At 48.1% G+C, this 21,856-nt stretch overlaps 1 protein-coding gene across 3 annotated transcripts in view; it reads right to left on the bottom strand.

The window, feature by feature from the left end:
* Positions 1 to 8,528, bottom strand: part of LOC128836856 (zinc finger protein 585A-like) — a 30,422-nt gene extending 21,894 nt beyond the window's left edge. For all 3 annotated transcript variants that reach the window (XM_054027523.1, XM_054027526.1, XM_054027527.1), the window contains exons 1-2: positions 8,486 to 8,528; positions 7,445 to 7,586 (exon numbers count right to left, since the gene is read on the bottom strand). The gene's annotated coding sequence lies outside the window, so the exon portion shown is untranslated. The remainder of the gene's footprint in view (positions 1 to 7,444; positions 7,587 to 8,485) is intronic.
* Between the last annotated feature and the right edge of the window lie 13,328 nt (positions 8,529 to 21,856).

Below are 21,856 nucleotides of genomic sequence, written 5' to 3'. Positions count from 1 at the left end.
TGCAGTCCGGGAGAGTTGAGGGGACTGAAATAAGGTAGCTTGAATCGTACAAGTTCTGAGTTACTGTGGCCTCTTGGCAGCAATTAATACATAGATTTATTAACCCCCACACCACCACCAGTGTGGGTCATCGGGCCCGATGCTACTGCTAATATCTTATCGGTACCATTTGCTATAACTTCAACCTTCAACAAAGCCCCTTAAACGCGCATATCACTTGACATAATAACACTATAACTCTTTATCTCGCAAGATTAAATTCAAAACTTTTAAGCTAAAACTCTAAGTCAAACCACAGTACATAACAGCAAATTCTGGAATCGCTGCCAAGAAGCAGTCACAGGAAATCGAGGTTCCTGTGTTCTTAAGAGTGAGTGAGTAAGACACACAATCGTGCTCTCTAACTCTAAGGGTACGTCTACACTACTAGCGATCGATCTATCGGGGATCGATTTATCGCGTGTAGTGTAGACGCGATAAATCGATCCCCAATTGCTCTCCTGTCGACTGCTGAACTCCAGCTCGGCGAGAGGCGGAAGCAAAGTCGACGGGGGAGCCGCGGCAATTGATCCCGTGCCATGAGGACACAAGGTAAGTCGAACAAAGATACGTCGACTTCAGCTACGCTATTCTCAGGGCCGGCTTTAGGCCGATTCAGCCGATTCGGATGAATTGGGCCCCGCGCTAAGAGGGCCCCGCGCCACAGCTCTCCACCCCGCCCCCAGCTCACTTCCCCCTCCTCCCCTCCCCTGCACGCTCCGCCCCCTGCTCCTCCCCCGCCCCTGCTTCTCGCGAATCAGAGGTTCGCGGGAAGTCTGAAAAGAAGCAGGGGCGGGCAGGCAGCTCCTGGTAAGCTGAGTCAGGAGTGTGGGAGGGGGACGTGAGAAGCGCTCCGGGGAGGCGCGACCCAGTCCAGCCCCGGCCGAGCACCTCTGGCCCCAGCAGCTCCGGCCCCGGGGCACCGGCCCCGGTTCTGGCCGAGCGCGCTGGCCCGGCCCGCTTGGCTCGGCTCCATCCCGGCCCCCGCGGCTTGGCACTTCTCGGGCCCGGCTCCTCGACTCAGGCCCGGCCCGGCCCCCCGGCTCAGCTCCAGCCCGGCCCCGGCTGAGCGGCTCCGGGCCAGACCCAAGCCCCACGACCCCGGCTGGAGCGCCGGCCGGAGCACAGCCCGATTCCTGGGGGCGGGGCTTGCCGCAAGCCCCACCCCCAGGAATCGGGCCCCGCTCTTGCTAAAGCCGGCCCTGGCTATTCTTGTAGCTGAAGTTGCATATCTTAGGTCAATCCCCGCCCAGTGTAGACCAGGCCTAACTCTTCACTTATGCCTCAGGTGAGATTCTCAGGGGTCTAAAGATGCCCGGAATCCCTGTCACACACTCCTTGAGTGGTCCTGCCTGTTGTATGTTGTACCCCTATAAAAAGATCTTGTGTGCTTTTTATATAAGCATAACATGCCTGGCTCACCAGTCTGTTGCCTGATTTAGGAGGTTAATAATATTAATTTGGATAGTATCGGTTTTAGGCTCGCCAATTTGTTTGATTAGAAGATAATAAGGTTCTTGTCCCAAATTAGGCTCCACAGAATTTACAAAGTACCCTCGGGGGTATGACAGGAAGCTTACACTGAGACCGATATAGCCTTAAAGACTTTTTATTAAGATAAATAAAGTATTAATTAAATAGTAAAATAATCAGTGTTACAAAGTTACAATTGTATTACTGCTATTCAAAAGATACATATGGTATTATATGTTATAAAGCTTTGGTTAATATACTCACACCCTTCCTTGATAACCTGGTGGCGAGAGACACAGGACCAGCCTCACCTTTGGCAGTTCAGGTTCAAGTGAGAGGTGCAAAGCTTAGAAGAATCTAGAGCTATTGAAGCTAACTTAAAGTTTACTTAACTAACTTAAAATTAAAACCTAATACACAAAATTAAAAACAAAAGCTTAGGGAAACCAAGCTCAGCCTAGTCCCCTTGGAACTTAGAAAGTTCCAAGAAAAACAATACAGCCTCTCTAGCAAGGCCCTTTTTTATAGGGCACAGGTGTCTGAACCCTCCTCCTATGCCCAAACTTTATTTCTCACCCACAAAAATGTTAGGGTACACTTAATCCCTAAGCTAGTATGTTTGTACGTATTGAGGACATGTATATACATATTAATGACATTAGATCATACACACACGTTATTTTTATTCTCCCAGTTATTTTGGGTCTTTCCTTGTGGTGTACCTGTTAAGTTTGAGTGTACAGACCTGGAAACCCCCTATGCCATTCTACCATTATCTATCTATCTAGGTGAAATGTCCCAGACGTATGTGTGTGTGTGTGTGTTGACTTTGCTATCTGGGTGAAAGGTCCCAGACACAGATATAAAAAACAACAACGAGGAGTCCTTGTGGCACCATAGAGACTAACAAATTTATTTTGGCATAAGCTTTTGTGGGCTAGAACCCACTTCATCAGATGTATGAAGTAAAAAATACAGGAGCAGGTATAAATACATGAAATGATGGGGGTGCTTTACCAAGTGTTAGGTCAGTCTAACGAGATAAATCAATTAACAGCAGGATACCAAGTGAGGAAAAATAACTTTTGAAGTGGTAAGAGAGTGGCCCATTACAGACAGTTGACAAGAAGGTGTGAGTAACAGTAGGGAGAAATTAGTATTGGGGAAATTAAATTTAGGTTTTTGTAATGACTCAACCACTCCCAGTCTTTATTCAGGCCTAATCTGATAGTATCTAGTTTGCAAATTAATTCCAGTTCTGCAGCTTCACATTGGAGTCTTCTGTCTGTATCTGTGCAAGTTTTTTCATGAAGTTGATGGATTTCCTCTTCATACAGCTAAATTGAAGCTGCAGAACTGGAATTTTTGCTGATACAGACTAACACGGCTACCACTGAAACCTGAGACATAGATATGCTAACTTTGCCTTAGCTCAATATACAGGATATGGCCTGTAGGTCCCTTGCATTATAGCCGAACTGAACTTACTTTAATATCAATCTATAAACCTATTACAATAAACCAAATACTTAAACTATAAGAAAAGATTATATATGCGCAAGCAAGCAGGTTAATCTTATAGGCTACATGCCCTCCTTTGACGGGGTGGTTTGCACCAATGAACCCCGTTACATAGGTACGGATGCAGGTGGTTAAGTATTTGTGGGGACAGTTTTAATGCCATTTTTATAAAGATGCTATTTTGGACCCTGGCACATTTTTGGAGAGGTGAGATCAAAGGGGAATCTTTACAGTTAGAGCACCAAAAATATGGATCAACTGGTTAGTTCTAATCGGACAAGAGAGCCACCACTTCATATGTATTGCTCATAGAGTGGATCACTGTACAGCTAGGCCAAAACCCTCTGTGTGCACAGCAGGATCTACCAGTGTAAGTGGGGGTGATCCTGCTGTTGTAGGGAACTTTCCTGGCTTCTACACTACCCTGGTGGAATCAGAGAGCAAAAGGATCTGAGTCCCCACTCCCATTCCCTTTACATGGTGGCCTGCCTGACCTCAAGGACTCCACTTCCACTCTTATGTGCAGAGCAGAGTCCTTGTAACCTTGACAAGGCTGGACCCAGGATTCCTGGGGGAGCTTAATCCGCAGTCTTGTTGTGCTCACTTAGGACAGGCACTGGGGTGTCCCCAGTCTGGGGCTCTCTCTCCACACCAGCTACTTCCCTGACCCACTGATAACTACATTAAGTTCAAACCAAATACAATTTATTAAACAGCAACTGTGAAAAAAATAAGGGGAAAAAATAGAAAAGGTTGAAGGAACAAAGGATCCCACCATACTGGCATGGGGAACACCATGAACAGCCATAAACATCCACAGTCTGTTTCTCACACATCCCAGGCCTCCTTCTCAGTTCTTGGCTGCACTGTGGTGATACCCCCACAGGTCAGATACTTGCTCTGGTGGTGGCCACACGCCCTCAGGCTATTGGTGGCAAGACCCTTCTCCACCATATTGGCCCTCCCATAGGGTTCACGTTAGGGTTGCCAACTTTCTAGTGCACAAAACTGAACACCCTTGCCCCACCCCCCATCCCTTCTCTAAAGCCTTGGCCCCACTCACTCCAGCCCCCCCTCCCTCTGTCGTTTGCTCTCCCCCACCCTCACTTACTTTCACTGGGCTGGGGCAGGGGTTTGGGATGCTGGAGTGGGTGCGGGCTCCAGCTAGGGGTGCGGGCTCCAGAGTGGGGCCAGAAATGAGGAGTTCAGGGTGCGGGAGGGGTTCCAACACAGGAGGAGGTGCGGGCTCTGGGAGGGAGTCAGGGTGCAGAAGAGGGTTCCGACCTGGGGCAGGAGGTTCAGTCTCTGGCCGGACAGCGCTTAGCTCAGGCGGCTCCCAGTTGGCGGAGTAGCGGAGCTAAAGCAGGCTCCCAGGAAGCAGCCGCCATATCTGGACCCTAGACAGACTGGCAGAGGCACGGCCAAGCAGCTCTGCGTGGTGCGCACTGCCCACGCCTGCAGGCATTGCCCTGCAGCTCCTGACCAATGGGAGCTGCAGAGGCAGCGCTCGGGACAGGGGCAGCACACCCCTGATCATACCTGTGCCTAAGGGCCACAGGGACATGCCAGCCGCTACCGGGAGTTGTGCATAGCTAGGGCAGGCAGGGAGCCTGCCTTAGCCCTACTGCACTGCCGACTGGACTTTTAACGGCCTGGTCAGCAGTGCCAACCGGAGCCACCAGGGCCCCTTTTCGACCGGGCAGTCCAGTTGAAAACCGGATGCCTGGCAACCCTAGTTCCCGTGCCCTCTCCAGTCTGGCAACATCTCCCTGCACTGGGCCCTCTGCCCAGGATTCCCCCCTCACTCTCCCCAGCTGCTCACCACATTTGGCTGCAGCGTTACTTGTGGGACAGCCAGCATCCGCTATCCTGACTCTGGCCCCACAGCTCCCTGCTGTAGCTCAGCCCTGGCTCACCATGGGCCCAGCTGGTCTGTGCTGTTTCAGATCCCTAGCTCTGGCTCCAGTTCAACTTGGCTCTTCTGGCTTAGCGCTGCTGCTCTGCCTCCAGCCCAGCTCAGGCTGCTGCTCTCTCCTTCTCTCTGCCCTGATCTGGCTCAGGCAGCTCCAGCTCACACAGAGGACAGGCCCTGAGCTCCTGACTCCCTCACTGGCTTGCCTGCCCAGTCAATCGGACTGACCTGGAGCACTGCCCTCTCCCCATTGGTCCTGGGGACTGTCATTCTCAGGTTCCTGAGTTCTAGTCAGCCCTCCCCCCACCCTTTTTTTTTTATATTGGGAGAGGGCCAACCAAAAAACCCCACTAATTTTCAGTAAGACACCAACAGCCCCATTACACATGACACAATGAGGCCTTCATTCTCCGGCTCATGAAAGATGTCCTGACCAGTGCAGGGCAAAGAGAAGGAAAGAGATCGCCTAAAAATTTAACCTTTAACCTTGCATTTCAATTTATTGAAATTTTCTTGGGTCAAAATTGATACCTGTGAAATATTGCAAATGCTTTTCTACACAGGACAACAACCAGAAAAGCTAAGAGAAGTGCTCCACTGCTTCTCCCCTTCTCTTTGTACTTAAAAACATCAAATGTGGATGACACCTGAACTTTAAAAATGTTGAAAACAAGTAAAAGGCCTGATGATCAATAGTTTTTAGGGGAAACACTCCTACAATCTTCTATGGTGGCCCTGACTGTCAGTGCAAAACTAAGGCCACTTCTGAAAGAAAGCATTCACACAGAGGTTTAAGGCATTGTAACTTATGTGCATTAATGTCACACCTTTAGTGTCACACCATGTAGACTAGCCTTTAATAACTAAAGGGAAGGAAATAAGTGAAATTAAGGGAGGAAAAGTCTCTATTAATGCTTTAGTTTAAAATATTTTAACTGTTTTTTCCTGATACCCACATAACTGGGGGCTGTAGGCATTCAGATGCAAATACCTCTGATGGCAAAGGAGCAGTGTTAGCCACATAATCAGTATCAGAGTTGTCAAGTTCTGAATAATAATGGTCCATTTAACATCTGTGTCCTCGGTGCTAAGAAAAGGGGTGTTTATAATCACAGGGTAACAAACATGCATTACCTATCCCACTGTAAAAACACAGTGGACCCAAAGCACTTTTAGTTTCACCAAAAGACAAGCTAGGTGATATCACCACCATGTCCCCACCCAACCAATGCAAAGAAGTAACAGTATACTCATTGTTTAAAAAAAAAAAAAAATCATTGACTTTGGCAGTAACGAACAATAAACTTGTCAGAATGAAGAACATCACTGAAATGTGCCTTAACAAAATATACACAAAAGACAATGAAATTAAAATATATAATTAGAAGAATAAACAGTTTTGTACAAAAATCAACATCTATGTATGCAACAAATTAAGTAATAGAAGAGGAAAGCGTAAACTTCAGTATTTGCTGGATGGGGAATTACTTACAGAAATAAGGATTTTTAATAAGTTTGCAGTTATAAATGGGGTGTGGGGGAACCATGTTACCAGAAGTCCAAAATGGTGTTGAATGTTATAGGAATGTACAACTCTTTTAGGTACATGGAATCTTTGGGGTAGATACATGCTTTTGCTGTATGCCCTAAAGGCTCAGAAACAAAAAGGCAAATTAAAAGAACCCAAAATGTATGTATATATTTCTTTATTTAACTTCATGACTTTTGGGTGTATAACTCATGATTTTTTAATGCTTGTGGTTGTCTATCTTGGGGTTGTATACCTATATTTAGTGCAAAAAAAATTACAGTAGAAATTTGCCTTTGAGAAGGATTTCACAGAAGATTTTTAGATGTATAGGGCCAGGTATTTAGATTACTAGTGGGATTTTCAAAAGCATCTAGGTGCTTTCAACCTTTAAAAAACTGGCCTTTAATGAATCTTTGGGACCCAAATTGTACAGTCCAGTGGTGACATGTGAAATAGCAATAGGGTTCTGGATAAAGAGACAAAGTAACAGTTGACAAAGGCAAGCCCCATTGGCAGATCAAAGGAAAGTGAAGAAGTTTGGCCACCAACCCAGAAAATCAGTCCACCTTGAAGTCACATGTTCCCACAGAATAAACTTGTATATAAATAAAAAGATTAAAAACAAAAATGTAGAATGAAACTCTAGCCGAGCAAGACAACCAGGAAGCGCTGTCCTAGAAACATTGGGAGCTAGGACTGCTGAAGCCACTAGCCACTTGAAGGGCTAGAGGCTTTGTGCAGACGCATGAACTGAACGAGGACTGTCTCAAACACTAAAACCAGGCCTGGACAGTTGCACCTTGGGAGGGGGGTGGACGTTTCCTGGGAGCAGGTCTCCTTTAGCAGCTGGGGACAACCGGCCTTGGCCATAGGGGTGACCAGACAGCCAGTGTGAACGATCGGGACGGGGTGGGGGGGTACACCTCTACCCCGATATAACGCTGTGCTCGGGAGCCAAAAAATCTTACCGTGTTCTAGGTGAAACCGCGTTATATCGAAGTGCTTTGCTCCGCCGGCGCGCGCAGCCCCCCGGAGCGCTGCTTTACCGCGGTATATCCAAATCCGTGTTAGATCGGGCCGTGTTGCATCGGGTAGAGGGGTAATAGGAACCTATATAAGAAAAAGACCCAGAAATCAGGACTGTGGCTATAAAATGGGACACCGGTGACCCTGCTCGGCCCGGGGCGCAGGGAGCTCCTTGGGCAGCGGGCGCTGAGCTGCCCCCATGACCGCAGCCAGGGCAGGGTCCCCCCGCGCCGCCGAGCCCGGGGTCCCCTCGGCCACTGGCAGGGAGCGCCCCGGCTCCCCCCGACCAGCCGGGCGGCCGCAGCCCTTACGCGGGACGCTCGGGTCTGATTCTGGGCGTCCCCGCGCTCAGCCCCCCCCGTAACGGTCACCGCGCGCCCCCGTAACGGTCACCGCCCCCCCCCCCCCGTAACGGTCACCGCGCGCCCCCGTAACGGCCACTGCCCCCCCCGTAACGGTCACCGCGCGCCCCCGTAACGGCCACCGCCCCCCCCCGTAACGGTCACCGCGCGCCCCCGTAACGGCCACCGCCCCCCCCCCGTAACGGTCACCGCGCCCCCCCCGTAACGGTCACCGCGCGCCCCCGTAACGGTCACCGCCCCCCCCCCCCCGTAACGGTCACCGCGCGCCCCCGTAACGGCCACTGCCCCCCCCGTAACGGTCACCGCGCGCCCCCGTAACGGCCACCGCCCCCCCCCCGTAACGGTCACCGCGCGCCCCCGTAACGGCCACCGCCCCCCCCCCCGTAACGGTCACCGCCCCCCCCCCCCGTAACGGCCACCGCCCCCCCCCCCGTAACGGTCACCGCGCCCCCCCGTAACGGCCACTGCCCCCCCCGTAACGGTCACCGCGCCCCTCAATAACCGCCATGGCCCCGCTCCGGAACGGCTGCGGCATCCGCCTCCCCCCCCTTGTAACGGCCGTGCCGCCCTATAGACAGGGCGGGGGAGGGGCACCTGCCGCCCCCCGCCCCGCGCTCTTACCTGCAGCGCCGCGCGGCCAGGTCCCCGGGAGCCGGGGAATGAGCCTCCCGCCTGCCAGTGGGCTCCCTGCCCGCTCCCCCATCCCGCCCCCTCCTCCGCTTCCCCCAATCAGCAGCTGAGAGGAGCCTGGAGTGACAAGCCTCCTAACCAATAGCAGCGTTCTACGACCCGGGAGCCCCGCCCCCGCCGGGGTGATGACAAGTGCCTCTGACAGCGGGGGGCATCGAGCGGCTCAGCGTGTCCGTGTCCCCCCCCGGCTGGCGGGGGGAGGGGGTGTTGGAGCAGTGGGAGGGGGAGGGCATAGGCTGTGTCCTGCGGGGGGGAGCAGTGAGTGGGGGGGAGCAGCTGGGGGTGGGGGGAGAGGAGCAGTCCCTGGGGCAAGGCTCCTGAGTGGGGGGGGGGAGCTGCAGAAGGGTGGGGGGCTGGGATCAGTTAAGTGGGTCTGGGGGGCGCTCAGAGCAGCAGGGAGCCCCGTCACCTCTCCCGGGGAAGAGACCGGGGACAGGCCCTCCTGGTCCAGAGCCGGCACGGCCACTAGCACCAGGACAGGGGTGGGTCTCTGCTGTGCTGCAAATTCTGCTGGCAGGTGCTGAGCTGGCGGGGGATGAAGGCTGCGCTGCTGGCCACGGGCTCCAGCATCCGCCTCCCCCCTGTCCCCCTCTGTAATGGCCACAGCGACCACCTTCCTCTTCCCCGTCTAACCGTCACGGCAAGAACTTCCCCTGTCCCCCTCTGTAGCGGCCACAGCACCCGCTTCCCCTCTGTAACGGCCACAGCACCCCCCTTCCCCTCTGTAACGGCAGTGCCGCCATACCGAGGGGGCGGGGGGATCACCTGCTGCCCCCCGTGCAGCACCGAGGTCTGCTGGCTGCACACGGCCTGTACTCCAGCACAGCACAGGCCTCAGACGTTCGCCCCCAAAGTCCATGCCAGACTTTACCCCTGACAGAATTCTGCACCCCTGTGAGGGCGCAGAATTCATATGGCCTGCATTTTTCTGTGCCCTCTCCCGCAAACACCCCCATGCAGAAAAACGCAAAAAAAATCTGCCAGGGGACACGCACCTCTGCCCAGGCAGAGCATCTGTTCCAGTGTTCCTGGAGCAGCCTCAGAGACAGGGGAGGGGGGCTGGGCATGCATTCCTGCATGGTTGATCACCGTTGGGGGGGCAGGACAGGGTTGGGCATACGTGCGTGCCAACAAATGAGAGAGAGACTCTATCCCTCTTGCTTGCTACTGCAGCTCGCTGGCATGGAAAGGATGTGCTTTTTAGTATGGCATGTGCTTTTTATTATGCACAAGGCAGACTAGAGGCAGAAATGTAACAGCCTGCCTGTTAGTTAATTGATCTCATATTCTGAGACACAAATGTAGCAGCCTGACTGTGTAGTAATAGTTAAAGTTGCTGTTGATGGATAATTGATCTCATCTTCTGAGGCAGAAATGTAGCAGCCTGTCTATGTAGTAACATTGTCAATGTTCCTATCGTTAGTTAACTGTTCCCATTCTCAGTCAATTCCCCCAGGAGCATTAAAACTGTGAAAGTTTTAAGGCCCCTACATTGCCACAGTGATGTAAAGGAGCCCATAGGCAGCGAGTTATATGGGCCCGTGCTGCCCGTGCTCCACCACTATTCAGGAACATGGGCCCGGCTCCACCAATGTTTGGGCTTATATTTTACATACATTTTGATGTAAGCAATATCTCTATTCACAATTGTCCACTGAGCATCAACTTGAAAGGCACACTTAACCTTCTTTTCATAGGTGCGGGAACTAGGGAGGGGGGGGTGCTGCAACACCCCCACATTTTATGCAGGTTACCGGCTGCCACCTGGGGGCTCTAATGCCAGCCCCGCACCCGGGGACTCTGCTGCCGGCTGAGGCTCCACTCCCAGCCACGCACCCGGGGTCCCAGCTGTGCCCACAGTCTTGGCCCCCTTACCCCTGTCCAGGTCCCCCCTCCCAGAGACATGGCCCTGCTCCCTGTCCCAGCTGGGGCGGGGGGGGGGGGTGGACAGGGGTAAGGCTATATATCGGCTTACAAGGCAGGTGTGGGGCCACCACCAAAAATTATACAAACCTGGAGCCCATGAAGGAGCCTTATTATTAATGACTGCTTGCCTATATATCTTTTCTTATAAGTTTCTTATTTTCTTACGGGTTTGATTATTTGTTATATTATTATAGATTTATATTAGAAAATATTTTGGCTGTAACACAAGGGATCTGCAGGCCACATCCTGTATGTTGAGCTAAGGTGAAGTTAGCATACATATGTTTGGGACCTTTTACATAGATAGATGGTGATGAGCTAAAGCATAAGGTCCATGTATGGCTGCGACCTTTAACATAGAGGATGCTTTCAAGTAGGTTGGCATAGGGGCTTTCCTAAATGCATTCCCTTTTAAACCTAACAGGTGAAAATTAATTGGTACACCACACCTTGGAATTTGGAAAGAACTGAAATAACCAATTAGGACAGAAATAACAAATGTGATACCTAGCCACAAAAGGGCCATGGTAACAAATTGACGTATATGATAATAAGTTGAGATCATTGATATACTAACTTATAGGAAAAAAACACTCCAACATTAGTAAGGTGAGGAAATACAAATAAGGAAAAGGGGGGAAATCCCTTACTGAATATGCATCAAACATAGCGGTGTCAGCGTAACGTATTATAAAAGTGGCATCCCAGCCTAGGGGCGGTAGGAGAGAGAGATGTAGTCCTTGGGAGGTGCCAGAGTGTTGGCCGCTGGTGATGATGGGGAAGGTGATTGTGATGAAGATGATGGCTAATGTGACACTGCATCCCATATTCTTCATAGTGATATTAGTATGATATAATTATATCATAATTATGATGTACCTTATGCAAGATAAGGCATGTGAGATGTCATTATGATTTGCTGAATATGATTATCCTATTTGTATGCATGTATCGTCTTTGTATCTGAAGTTATGAATATTGACTATGTATCTGTATTTCACATGCAGTTACACCTGGGTAACACCCACTAGGCAAAAGGCTCTCAGTCTAGATCAGTGGTTCTCAAACATTTGTACTGGTGACCCCTGTCACATACCAAACCTCTGAGTGCAACCTCCCTTATAAATGAAAAACACTTTTTAATAGAGGATATTACAGACAGCCTCTGAGTAATGGCTGCTGTGTCACTACAGGGACATATGATCAGGTCACCTGGTGCTGTCTCCATCTTGGGATGTTAATATTTTTCCACTGACTGGCATGGGAAACAAGCTTTGAAACAAAGGGTTCCTGCCGTATGCAAAAGCCAAGGTGGGGGAGTGCCATAATTGAGGTCCTTCACTGACTCCCCACCCAAGAAGACTCCTGAAAACACCTGTGAAACAGAGACTGAACTGGGGGAAGTGCTGGACCCAGGCTAAAAGGGATTTTTAGCCTGTGAATGGAACATCTGGGGATTCCAAGCTGTAAGCAAGTGCAGCTTGTCCCTTAAGAATCTGCTTGTATCATCACTTAGGGTGAGGATTTGCTATTCGTATCTGATCTGTATAGTATATTAAGCTCAGTTTGCCTTTTTGTTTATTTGCTTTGCTCTGTTTGCTCTCCCTTATAATCACTTAACATCTATCTTTAGTAGTTAATAAACTTGTGTTTGCTTTGTCTAAAACCGGTGTGTGGGAGTCATAACTCAGGGCAGAAAACTGTTGTGTATCCCTCTCCACATTGAGGGAGGGAGCCAATTTCATGAGCTTACGCTGTACAGTTCCCCGTGCAGCGCAAGACAGTATAATTTTGGGTTTACACACCAGAGGGATGCATGCCTGAGTAGCTGGGAAGTTTCCTAGCTGTAGCCTTCCCATGCAGGGCTGATCACAGCATCTGCATGTAACTGCAGCTAGGTGTGTCCCTACCTGTATGTGTCCCCACCTGTGCTGGTGAGCTGGGCAGCTTGTCACAGCAGTACAGTGTAAAGGGAGCCCGAGCTGGTGTGGGTCATGGGGGCTCAGTGGTACCCCAGTGCCAGGTTGTACACAGGGGGGAACCTGTCACAGGGCCACAGGTGGTGATAAGGAAGGTGATGGTGATGAGGAAGATGATGACTAGCATTTCTGGTTGTTCTGCAAGGGATGGTGTGAGTATATGGATGTGCAGATGTATATTCTGTAGTATTTCTGTCTATCTTACTAAGTTGGTGTGTTTGTGACTGTGCTAAATGTATTCATAAACTATCTGTCAACCCTCAAGGTGATAACTGGGAATTCTTAAGTAATCAATATAATTAATATATAATCTAAAGATCAGGCAACAGATGCAATGGGACCCTGAGAGGCGCACAGGGGCAATCTCCCTACTGGGATTGTGATAAATAAAGGAAGGGGGGTAGCTCCCTTTTATGAACACCCAGTCAGCCAGTAGGTATAAAATCCCTCTTCGTAGCTGTTCTCTAATTGCTCTACCTGTAAAGGGTTAAAAAGTCTCACTGCTATGCATAGGTAAAAGGAAGGGAGTGGGCACCTGGCCAAAAGAGCCAATGGGAAGGCTAGAACTTTTTAAAATTGAAAAAAGACTCCCCTTTGGTCTGTCTGTTGTTCTCCTGGGGAGAAGCTGACAGGGCAGCAGTTATGCTGTAAGAAGCTTGGGCCAGGTATGAAACATCATCAGTATCATACCAAGAAACTACTCATTAAAACCCCAGCTATGTAAGTAGATCAGGAAATGTCTAGGAAGACGCGATTAGGTTTATCCCTTTTATTTCGTTATGGCTTGTGGATTCCTCTGTGCTAACCCCAGGTGCTTTTGTTTTGCTTGTAACCTTTAAGCTGGATCTCAAGAAGCTATTCTTGGTGCTTAATCATTGTAGTTGCTCTTTTAAATTCTAGCAATAGCCTGAGTTCCCAGATGTATTTTCTTTCTTTTTTTATTATTATTAATAAAATGTACCCTTTTTAAGTACAGAATTGGATTTTTGTGTCTTAAGAGGCTTGTGTACTTGATGGTTAATTAGCTCGTGGCAACAGCTGATTTCCCTTTTTTTTCCCCTTCTTTCTCAGCTCTTCCCCGGAGGGGGTGTGAAAGGGCTTGAGGGTATCCCAAAGGAAGGAATTCCCAAGTCCCCCTTCCTGGGCTCTAAAAGGGGTTCTGCACTTGGGTGGTGGCAGCATCTACCAATCCAAGGTCAGAGAGAAGCTGTAACCTTGGGAATTTAATACAAGCCTGGAGTGGCCAGTATTAATTTTTAGAATCCTTGTGGAAGTGCCAGAATGGGAAATTAGCCTTGACAGGGATAGGAAACTCTAAGTAAAAATCTTAAATTGAAATCCAACTGATGTCTCAGCCGGAGTTTGATGCTGGTCAGAAACACTGTACATGTCACCAGGGGCTTCCTCTTTTTCCTCAACTGTTTCCTTTCTGTTTCTTTGCCTTTAATACATTACTTCTACTTTTCTTAACTGATTAATTTTACAATAAAGGGAGGAATATGTCCTCCATGGGGAAATAGTAGACATAGACACAAAGGAGCGCTCGAGGTCTTGACCATCAGACTAACTTGGCGTGCCTTGTGGGTGACCACCTGTCTCTCAACATTAGATCTCCATGGATATTGTAAGTGTGTAAGGACTCCTCATTGCACTTGGAGGACATCCTCATTGGGTATTATTGACCAGTTACTGGAGTTTAGAATCTTGCAAGAAGGAGATTCCTTTATTCACGTGTTAAGGGGGCTTTATAAGTTGAATTGTAATAATATTAGGGTACCTGAAGTTACCTTAGCCCTGGTCTACACTATGAGGTTAGGTCAAATTTTGCCACGTTAAGTCGATTTTATAAGCAATGCGGCTACACAACCAACCCCTTTCCATCGACCTAAAGGGCTCTTACAATCAACTGCTGTACTCCTCCCTGGTGAGGGGAGTAGTGCTAAAATCGACCTTGCTGGGTCAAATTTGGGGCAGTGCAGACGCAGCGCTGTGCAATTGGATGGAATTGATCTCTGGGAGCTATCCCAGAGTGCTCCAATGTGACCGCTCTGGACAGCACTTTCCACTCCAATGCACTAGCCAGATACATAGGAAAAGCCCTGGGAACTTTTGAATTTCATTTCCTGTTTGGTCAGCGTGGCGAGCTCAGCAGCACAGGTGACCATGCAGTCCCAGAATCACAAAGGAGCTCCAGCATGGAGCGAACAGGAGACACTGGATCTGATTGCTGTATGGGGAGAAGAATCTGTGCAGGCAGAACTCCGATCAAAAAGAAGAAATGCTAATATATATGCCAAAATCGCACGGGGCATAGTGGAGAGAGGCTACACCAGGGACACACAGCAGTGCTGCGTGAAAGTTAAGGAGCTCAGGCAAGCCTACCAAAAGATAAAGGAGGCAAACGGTCGCTCTGGGTCAGAGCCCCATACATGCCACTTCTATGACCTTACCACTATCCCATCACTGTCCGTGGACACCTGCAAGGAGGGAGTCTCACGCAACACGGAGGAGGATTTTGTGGATGAGGAAGAGGAGGAGGAGAAGAATGCGCAGCGGGCAAGCAGAGAATCCGTTCTCCCCAGCAGCCAGGACCTTTTCATCACGCTGGAGGCAATACCCTCCCAGGGCGTATTGTTCCTGGATCCTGAAGGTGGAGAAGGCACCTCTGGTGAGTGCACATTTGTAACTACACTACAGGGGTTAAAACCAATTGTGTTTAATGTTTGAATTGCCCTGAAGAATTGGGATGCATTTGCAGCCAGTACAGCTACTGGAAAAGTCTGTTAACATGTCGGGAGATGGAGCGGGAATCCTCCAGGGACATCTCCATGAAGCTCTCCTGGAGGTACTCTGAAAGCCTTTGCAGAAGGTTTCTGGGGAGGGCTGCCTTATTTCATCCACCACGGTAGGACACTTTACCACGCCAAGCCAATAGCAAGTGGTCTGGAATCATTGCAGCACAAACAGGGCCGGCTCCAGGCACCAGCCTGGCAAGCAGGTGCTTGGGGCGGCCACTCCGGAGAGGGGCGGCACGTCCAGCTATTCAGCAGACGGTCCCTCACTCCCGCTCGCAGCGAAGGACCTCCTGCCGAATTGCAGCCGCAGATCATGATCGCGGCTTTTTTTTTTTTTTTTTTTTTTTGGCTGCTTGGGGTGGCCAAAACCCTGGAGCCGGCCCTGAGCACAAAGCATGGCAGCAAACGGTCCTGGTCACATTCATGCAACATTTGGTCTTTATCTTTCTGTGTTAGCCTCAGGAGAGTGATATCATTCATGGTCACCTGGTTGAAATAGGGGAATTTTTGTAAGGGGACAGTAAAAGGACCCCGTTCATGCTAGGCTGTTTGCGCTTGCCTAAAAGGGATCATCCCAGAGAATAGCCACGCGGCGAGGGGAGGGGTGAAGGGATCGTCCCTGAGAATAGCCACGCGGTGGGGTGGGGGGAGGGATGTGCTGCACATCCACCCCAAAACCGCAGCCTCTCCTTTTAAACGGCAAACCCAACCTGCATTGCTTGCTATGGGAAAGGAGGGCGCTGCAATTTGAAACCATTCCCACATGTTATGAAGGCATTAGAAGCCAAACCCGCGTACCCTTTGCCTTACCATGGCTGCTTGGAAACCGAATTCCGTTGCCCAGCCGTGTGTGATGTGTCACCATACCGGCAGGCGCTAAATATAAAAGGCAAAATGCGACCTTGTACCTAAAGCACGTGTTGTCTGCTGTGAATTGCTTGATTCACTGTGAAAGAGTCTCGCTTTTGTTCTCAGAAATGTCTCATCTTAAATTTTACTCTCCCTTTTTATCCCCCCTGCAGGTACAAATGTTTCTATGCTCCCCCTATCATCTCCGTCCCTGAGGTTATCGCAGATTAGAAGGCGAAAAAAATGCACTCGTGATGACACGTTTTCCGAGCTCATGCAGTCCTCCCGCACTGATAGGGAGGCATTCGGTGGCAGAGGCCAGGAAAGCATTCAGTGAGCATGATCAGAACACATAGGAGGCAATGTTGAGGCTAATGGGGGAGCAAATGGACATGATTAGGCGTCTGGTGGAGCTGCAGGAAAGGCAACAAGAGCACACACTGCTACTTCATCCACTGTATAACTGCCTGCCTTCCTCCCCAAGTTCCATATCCTCCCCACCCAGACACCCAAGAATCCGGGGGGTGGCTCCAGGCACCCAGCCACTCCATTTCAGAGGATCGCCCAAGCAACAGAAGGCTGTCCTTCCCTCCTCCCCCACCCCACCCAGGCTACCTTGTCAGTGATCTCACTTTTTAAAAATAAATAAAGAATGCATGGATTCAAAACAATAGGGACTTCATTTCCTTTGCCAGCTGTGGTCGAAGGGGGGAGGGGGATTGGCTTACAGGGAAGTACATTCAACAAAGGGGGCGGTTTTGTGTCAAGGAGAAACACACACAACTGTCGCACTGTAGCCTGCCCAGTCATGAAACTGTTTTTCAAAGCCATACCACCAATGGATTAAACATTGTTGTTCAGAGCAGGTCCAGGAAACCTAAGAGTTGAAATCATTAATCGTTTCAGGTTTACACCTTGGTTTGCCTATAAAAGAGGTTTAATGATTTAGTTAGGAGCCAAATATGTTTTCTTGTGTCTTTAAACCCTAGATTAAAACACAAGTGGTAAGAGAAAAATATTAACATATATTAACTTTATTTATTTAGGCGATCTAAGGGGGAAATTGCAAGAGATAAATTGTTTTTTTTTTTTTTTTGTGAATTAAGACTTGTAACAATAACTATGATTTAGGTTGTAGGTAGCAAAGGTGGCTGCATTTTGCTTTGATACTTCCTGTGTAAAGCAGAAAGATGATACGATGCTGGCTTCCTTTAACGTGCTAGGTATGTCTGAAGTCAAAACTAACGTGATACCTATTTTTGCAAGCATAATGCACAGCAACTGATTTAACCCCCAAAGTTTTGTGACTGCAATTTGGCTAATACAAAGATGCAAGTAACAAAACAATAATTAATTTCACCCTTCTTAATTTCTCGCTTCTTTCTCACTTCTTTTCCTACTGCCTCCCACTTACAGGTTGGGGGAGGGGCGTAAGAGAGAGTTTGCTTTACCTTGTATGTGTACATTAGACATAGCCCAATGAATCAAAAGGATGGTGAATTAGATGTTCTACGGGTTTTTAATTTTAATATTATTCGGTCAGAAGCAATTCACTTTGCCCACTTCCTCTTTTCTCCAAAACGCTCAAAAGCTTTGTCCCTTATGGTTTTTACAGCAACACGTTAGCTGCTAATCAAAGATTCAGTGACTTTTTGTTTCCTGTTGGCTTAGAAATCCTAAATTAAAAGCACAGTGGCTGTCAGCCTGACAGAGTACAGGAGTTACAGTCTCTACGACTGGGGGAGGAGGGGGGCAAAGAGGGGGGAGATGAGCTTTCAGAACTTTCTGGTAAAAAGTTTTAAGTAAAAGTTGTTCTTTCTTTTGATACATCTAAATTGACTGCAAACCAGTAAAAGAATTCCAAAACTCCTGGTGGTAACATGCCTATTATAAATACCTTAACCTAACATACTCACACCCTTTCTTGAGGACCCAGTAATAGGAGGTGAAGGACCAGCCTTACTCCTGGCATGCCCGATAACACGATGGTTCTGGGTTCCCCAATAGTTAGGAATGTTGAGTAGTTATACTATAATACACAAGCTGAGCTGACAGCGTGATAGAAGATAGAATGATAGGTAGATAAAAAGATATTCTATAGAATATAGGAGAACAAAAAAAAAGAAAAAGCTCCCTAAGATATCCTTACATGGTATTTTATAGGAACCTGACGCTATGTAATTCAGGCCCAACCTACTATACCAAATCTTATTTCCGTACCCTAAGAAATTTATGGGTACCCTTATCCTATAGGTTAGTAGATTATGACACTTACTCTCTACATATTAATAAGGATTGTCTCACTCGAAAAACCGGCAACCTAGGCTCTCTTGACGATTTCCAGGTTTGTGGTGTACCCTGTGGTTACCAACCGGTTGCAGACGCTGGATAAACCTGTTCAGTGTTGTGTGTAGTTCCTCCTTTTGGTGCCCCAAAGTTCAGGGACCATGTCTATCTGTGCCAAAGGTTGCCAGCTTTTATGCTGATTTACTCTTAACTAATCATACTTTTAGCTATTTAGCGGATCTTACCGGATACAGGTCAGTAGGCTTCTTGCATTTCAGCAAAACTTATTCTATGTATAATTATTAGGAAACACATATCATATGCCTCAACACATCCTAATTTCATAGGAATTAATACTGACAAAATATAAGAATCATATATGAAATGGATTAATTCAGAAAGAGAAACATATTATTTGATACGGCTGGCTGGATTAGTAGGATACAATAGCTAGCAAAGTAATCCAATGGGCTACAGCAACAATACAAAATCCTCAGAGGGGACCCACGTCAAAACCAGCTCACAGCACCAGGAAGCTGACAGCATTGTTCCTCCCCTGCAGCAGTCGTAATGTCCTAACAGTCGGTTCGGAAAAACACCTGGCCAATTAAATGCAGACACCCAAGCTCCAGCGTTTGTACTACGTGAAGATGATGAGAAAACAGACTTTGGTGTAAACCTCCAAATGGTGACCTCTAACTCTGTAGTAGTTGTGGTCTGGAGCCAATGGCAGCAGCCCAGTGCAAAAACACCCTTTGGTGTACTGGTGCAAGGACACTCTTTTGTGCACTAGTATAATCTTCGGGGCAATATAGTCTCATTCCCAGTGGACAGTATTCAAAATTTGGGGAAGACTGAACATGGACAGTATTAAGTTTATTGCCTAAAGTGTTGGTGTCATATATATATTATGTACTAAAAAAAATATATCTAAAAGGGACATATTGTAAAGGGGCATACCAGGTGACAGAACAACCCTCAGCTATAAGCTAGTGAATGTAACCATAGAATCATAGAAGGTTAGGGTTGGACGGGACCTCAGGAGGTCATCTAGTCCAACCCCCTGCTCAAAGCAGGATCAACACCAATTAAATCATCCCAGCCAGGGCTTTGTCAAGCCGGGCCTTAAAAACCTCTAAGGATGGAGATTCCACCACTTCCCTAGGTAACCCATTCCAGTGCTTCACCACCCTCCTAGTGAAAGTTTTTCCTAATATCCAGCCTAGACCTCCCCCACTGCAACTTGAGACCATTGCTCCTTGTTCTGTCACCTTTAGTAACCTGGAAAGAGGTTTATCTTCAAATCAATAACTCCATCTATACCGGGGTAGCAATGGGTACAGTATGGCATAAATCAGTTCTGCATACAGTATACACATATAACACCATCCTATAATTTTAGAATTGGAAAAGATCCCACATTTAATCAAGGATTAGCAATAGCTAAATTGTATTGTTAATGACTGTTCAGGAAAAGCCACTTGTTTAATTCTCATCAAAAGTGCCACTGAAAGCACAATTCAGGTCTGGGGTCTGTAACACTGCACCCCAATTAAGACTCTTATTTAACTAAGATTATCATGGCAAATCCTTATGTATCCTGTTCCCAGCCTCTTTGCCTGTGTTCAATCCAGGTGAGAATGTGTTCGGCGGTCACTTGGCAGTTACCCACTCAGTAGGTCACCTTGTAGACAATGTCTACAATAAACGCAGCAATGTATCTCCTCTCAGGGCCGGCTCCAGAGTTTTTGCCACCCCAAGCAATGGGGGGGGAAAAAAAGCTGTGATCAGCAGCACTTCGGGGGCAGCTCTACCGCTGCCGGTTTATTCTTCAGCAGCAATTCAGCGGCGGGTCCTTCCCTCCGAGAGGGACTGAGGGACCCGCCGCCGAATTGCCGCCGAAGAGCCGGAAGTGCCGCCCCAAACACCTGCTTGGTGCGCTGGTGCCTGGAGCCGGCCCTGCCTCCTCTGGTAGTTTATCACCCAAATGGGAAAATTCCACTGAAGGCCTGTTGCTCTGAAAAGGGGTATCAGTACGTTGGCAGGTACAATATGTTTGAGGTGGACACACCACAGTGTGGCCAGAAGGAAGGTACCAACATAATCTGTCATCATAGTCGCCGGTAGCCTGCCAGGCTAACCAAGCAAGAGGCTTGTATGCGGAGGGTGACATATAGTGGAGATGGCCAGTATTCTAGTATTGTAATATACATACAGTATATCTCAAAATGACTGTTATGGTCAATTGGAGTGCAGGGTCACAGGTTCAAATTTCGTCCAAATCCCAAAGGCACGTAAACACATTGAGCAGGTGGTAATTCCTATTTACCTGTTATCTATTGTGTTACGGGTGAAGTCCTCATCTTCTGTGATTATGTTCAACAACAATCACCCTATCAAAGGGGGGCCTTTAGCCCAGTGGGCCGGCTTGCCTTTATTATATATTCGGCTTTGCGTTATATTCAGCGGTAATGCAAAAAACCTACAGGCCTGTATCCTATCAGACATTAGCTTCAGTAAGTTAGCAGAAGGCTTGAGGCCTATGAACTTTGAACAAATAACCTTTGCACAGATAAACGGCCCAACGGAAAACCCCAACTATTTGGGGAGCTGAAAATAGAGTTTAATGGCGAGTTCTGGCCACAGATACATGAGTCAACCACAGAAGCGTCCTGGCAACGAACTGACGTACATAACAGGTACATAAGATACATCTAAGGCTAGCCTGCTTGCTTGCCTATAAATCTTTTCTTATAAGTTTCTTATTTTCTTATGGGTTTAATTATTTGTTTTATTATAATAGGTTTATATTAGAGAATATTTTGGCTGTAACACAAGGGACCTGCAGGCCACATCCTATATGTTGAGCTAAGGCGAATTTAGCATACCTATGTTTGGGACTTTTCACCTAGCTAGATGGTGATGAGCTAAAACATAAGGTCCATATATGGCTGTGACCCTAAACAGAGGATATGCTAAAGTAGGTTGGCATAGGGGCTTTCCTAAGGTCATATCCTTTTAAACTTAACAGGTACACCACAACTTTGAAAGAACTGAAATAACCAGTTAGGACAGAAATAACAAATGTGATACCTAACCACAAAAGGGCCATGGTAACGAATTGACGTATATGATAATAAGTTGAGATCACTGATATACTAACTTATAGGGAAAAGACAGTCCAACATTAGTAAGGCGAGCAAATACAAATAAGGAAAAGGGGGAAAATCACCTACTGAATATGCATCAAACATAGCGGTGTCAGTGTAACGTATTATAAAAGTGGCATCCCAGCCTGGGGCAGTAGGAGGGGGAGATGCAGTCCTTGGGAGGTGCCAGAGTGATGGCTGCTGGTGATGGTGGGGAAGGTAATGGTGATGAGGAAGATGATGGCTAACACTTCAGGTTGTGCTACAGGAAATGGTGTGAGTATCTGGATGTGCAGATATATATTCTGTAGTATCTCT

The sequence above is a fragment of the Malaclemys terrapin genome, chromosome 4 (assembly GCF_027887155.1).
Source record: "Malaclemys terrapin pileata isolate rMalTer1 chromosome 4, rMalTer1.hap1, whole genome shotgun sequence".
NCBI classification, from domain to species: Eukaryota; Metazoa; Chordata; order Testudines; family Emydidae; genus Malaclemys; species Malaclemys terrapin.
The sequence above is the reverse complement of the archived record's forward strand: the minus strand, read 5'-3'. Positions and strand labels throughout refer to the sequence as shown.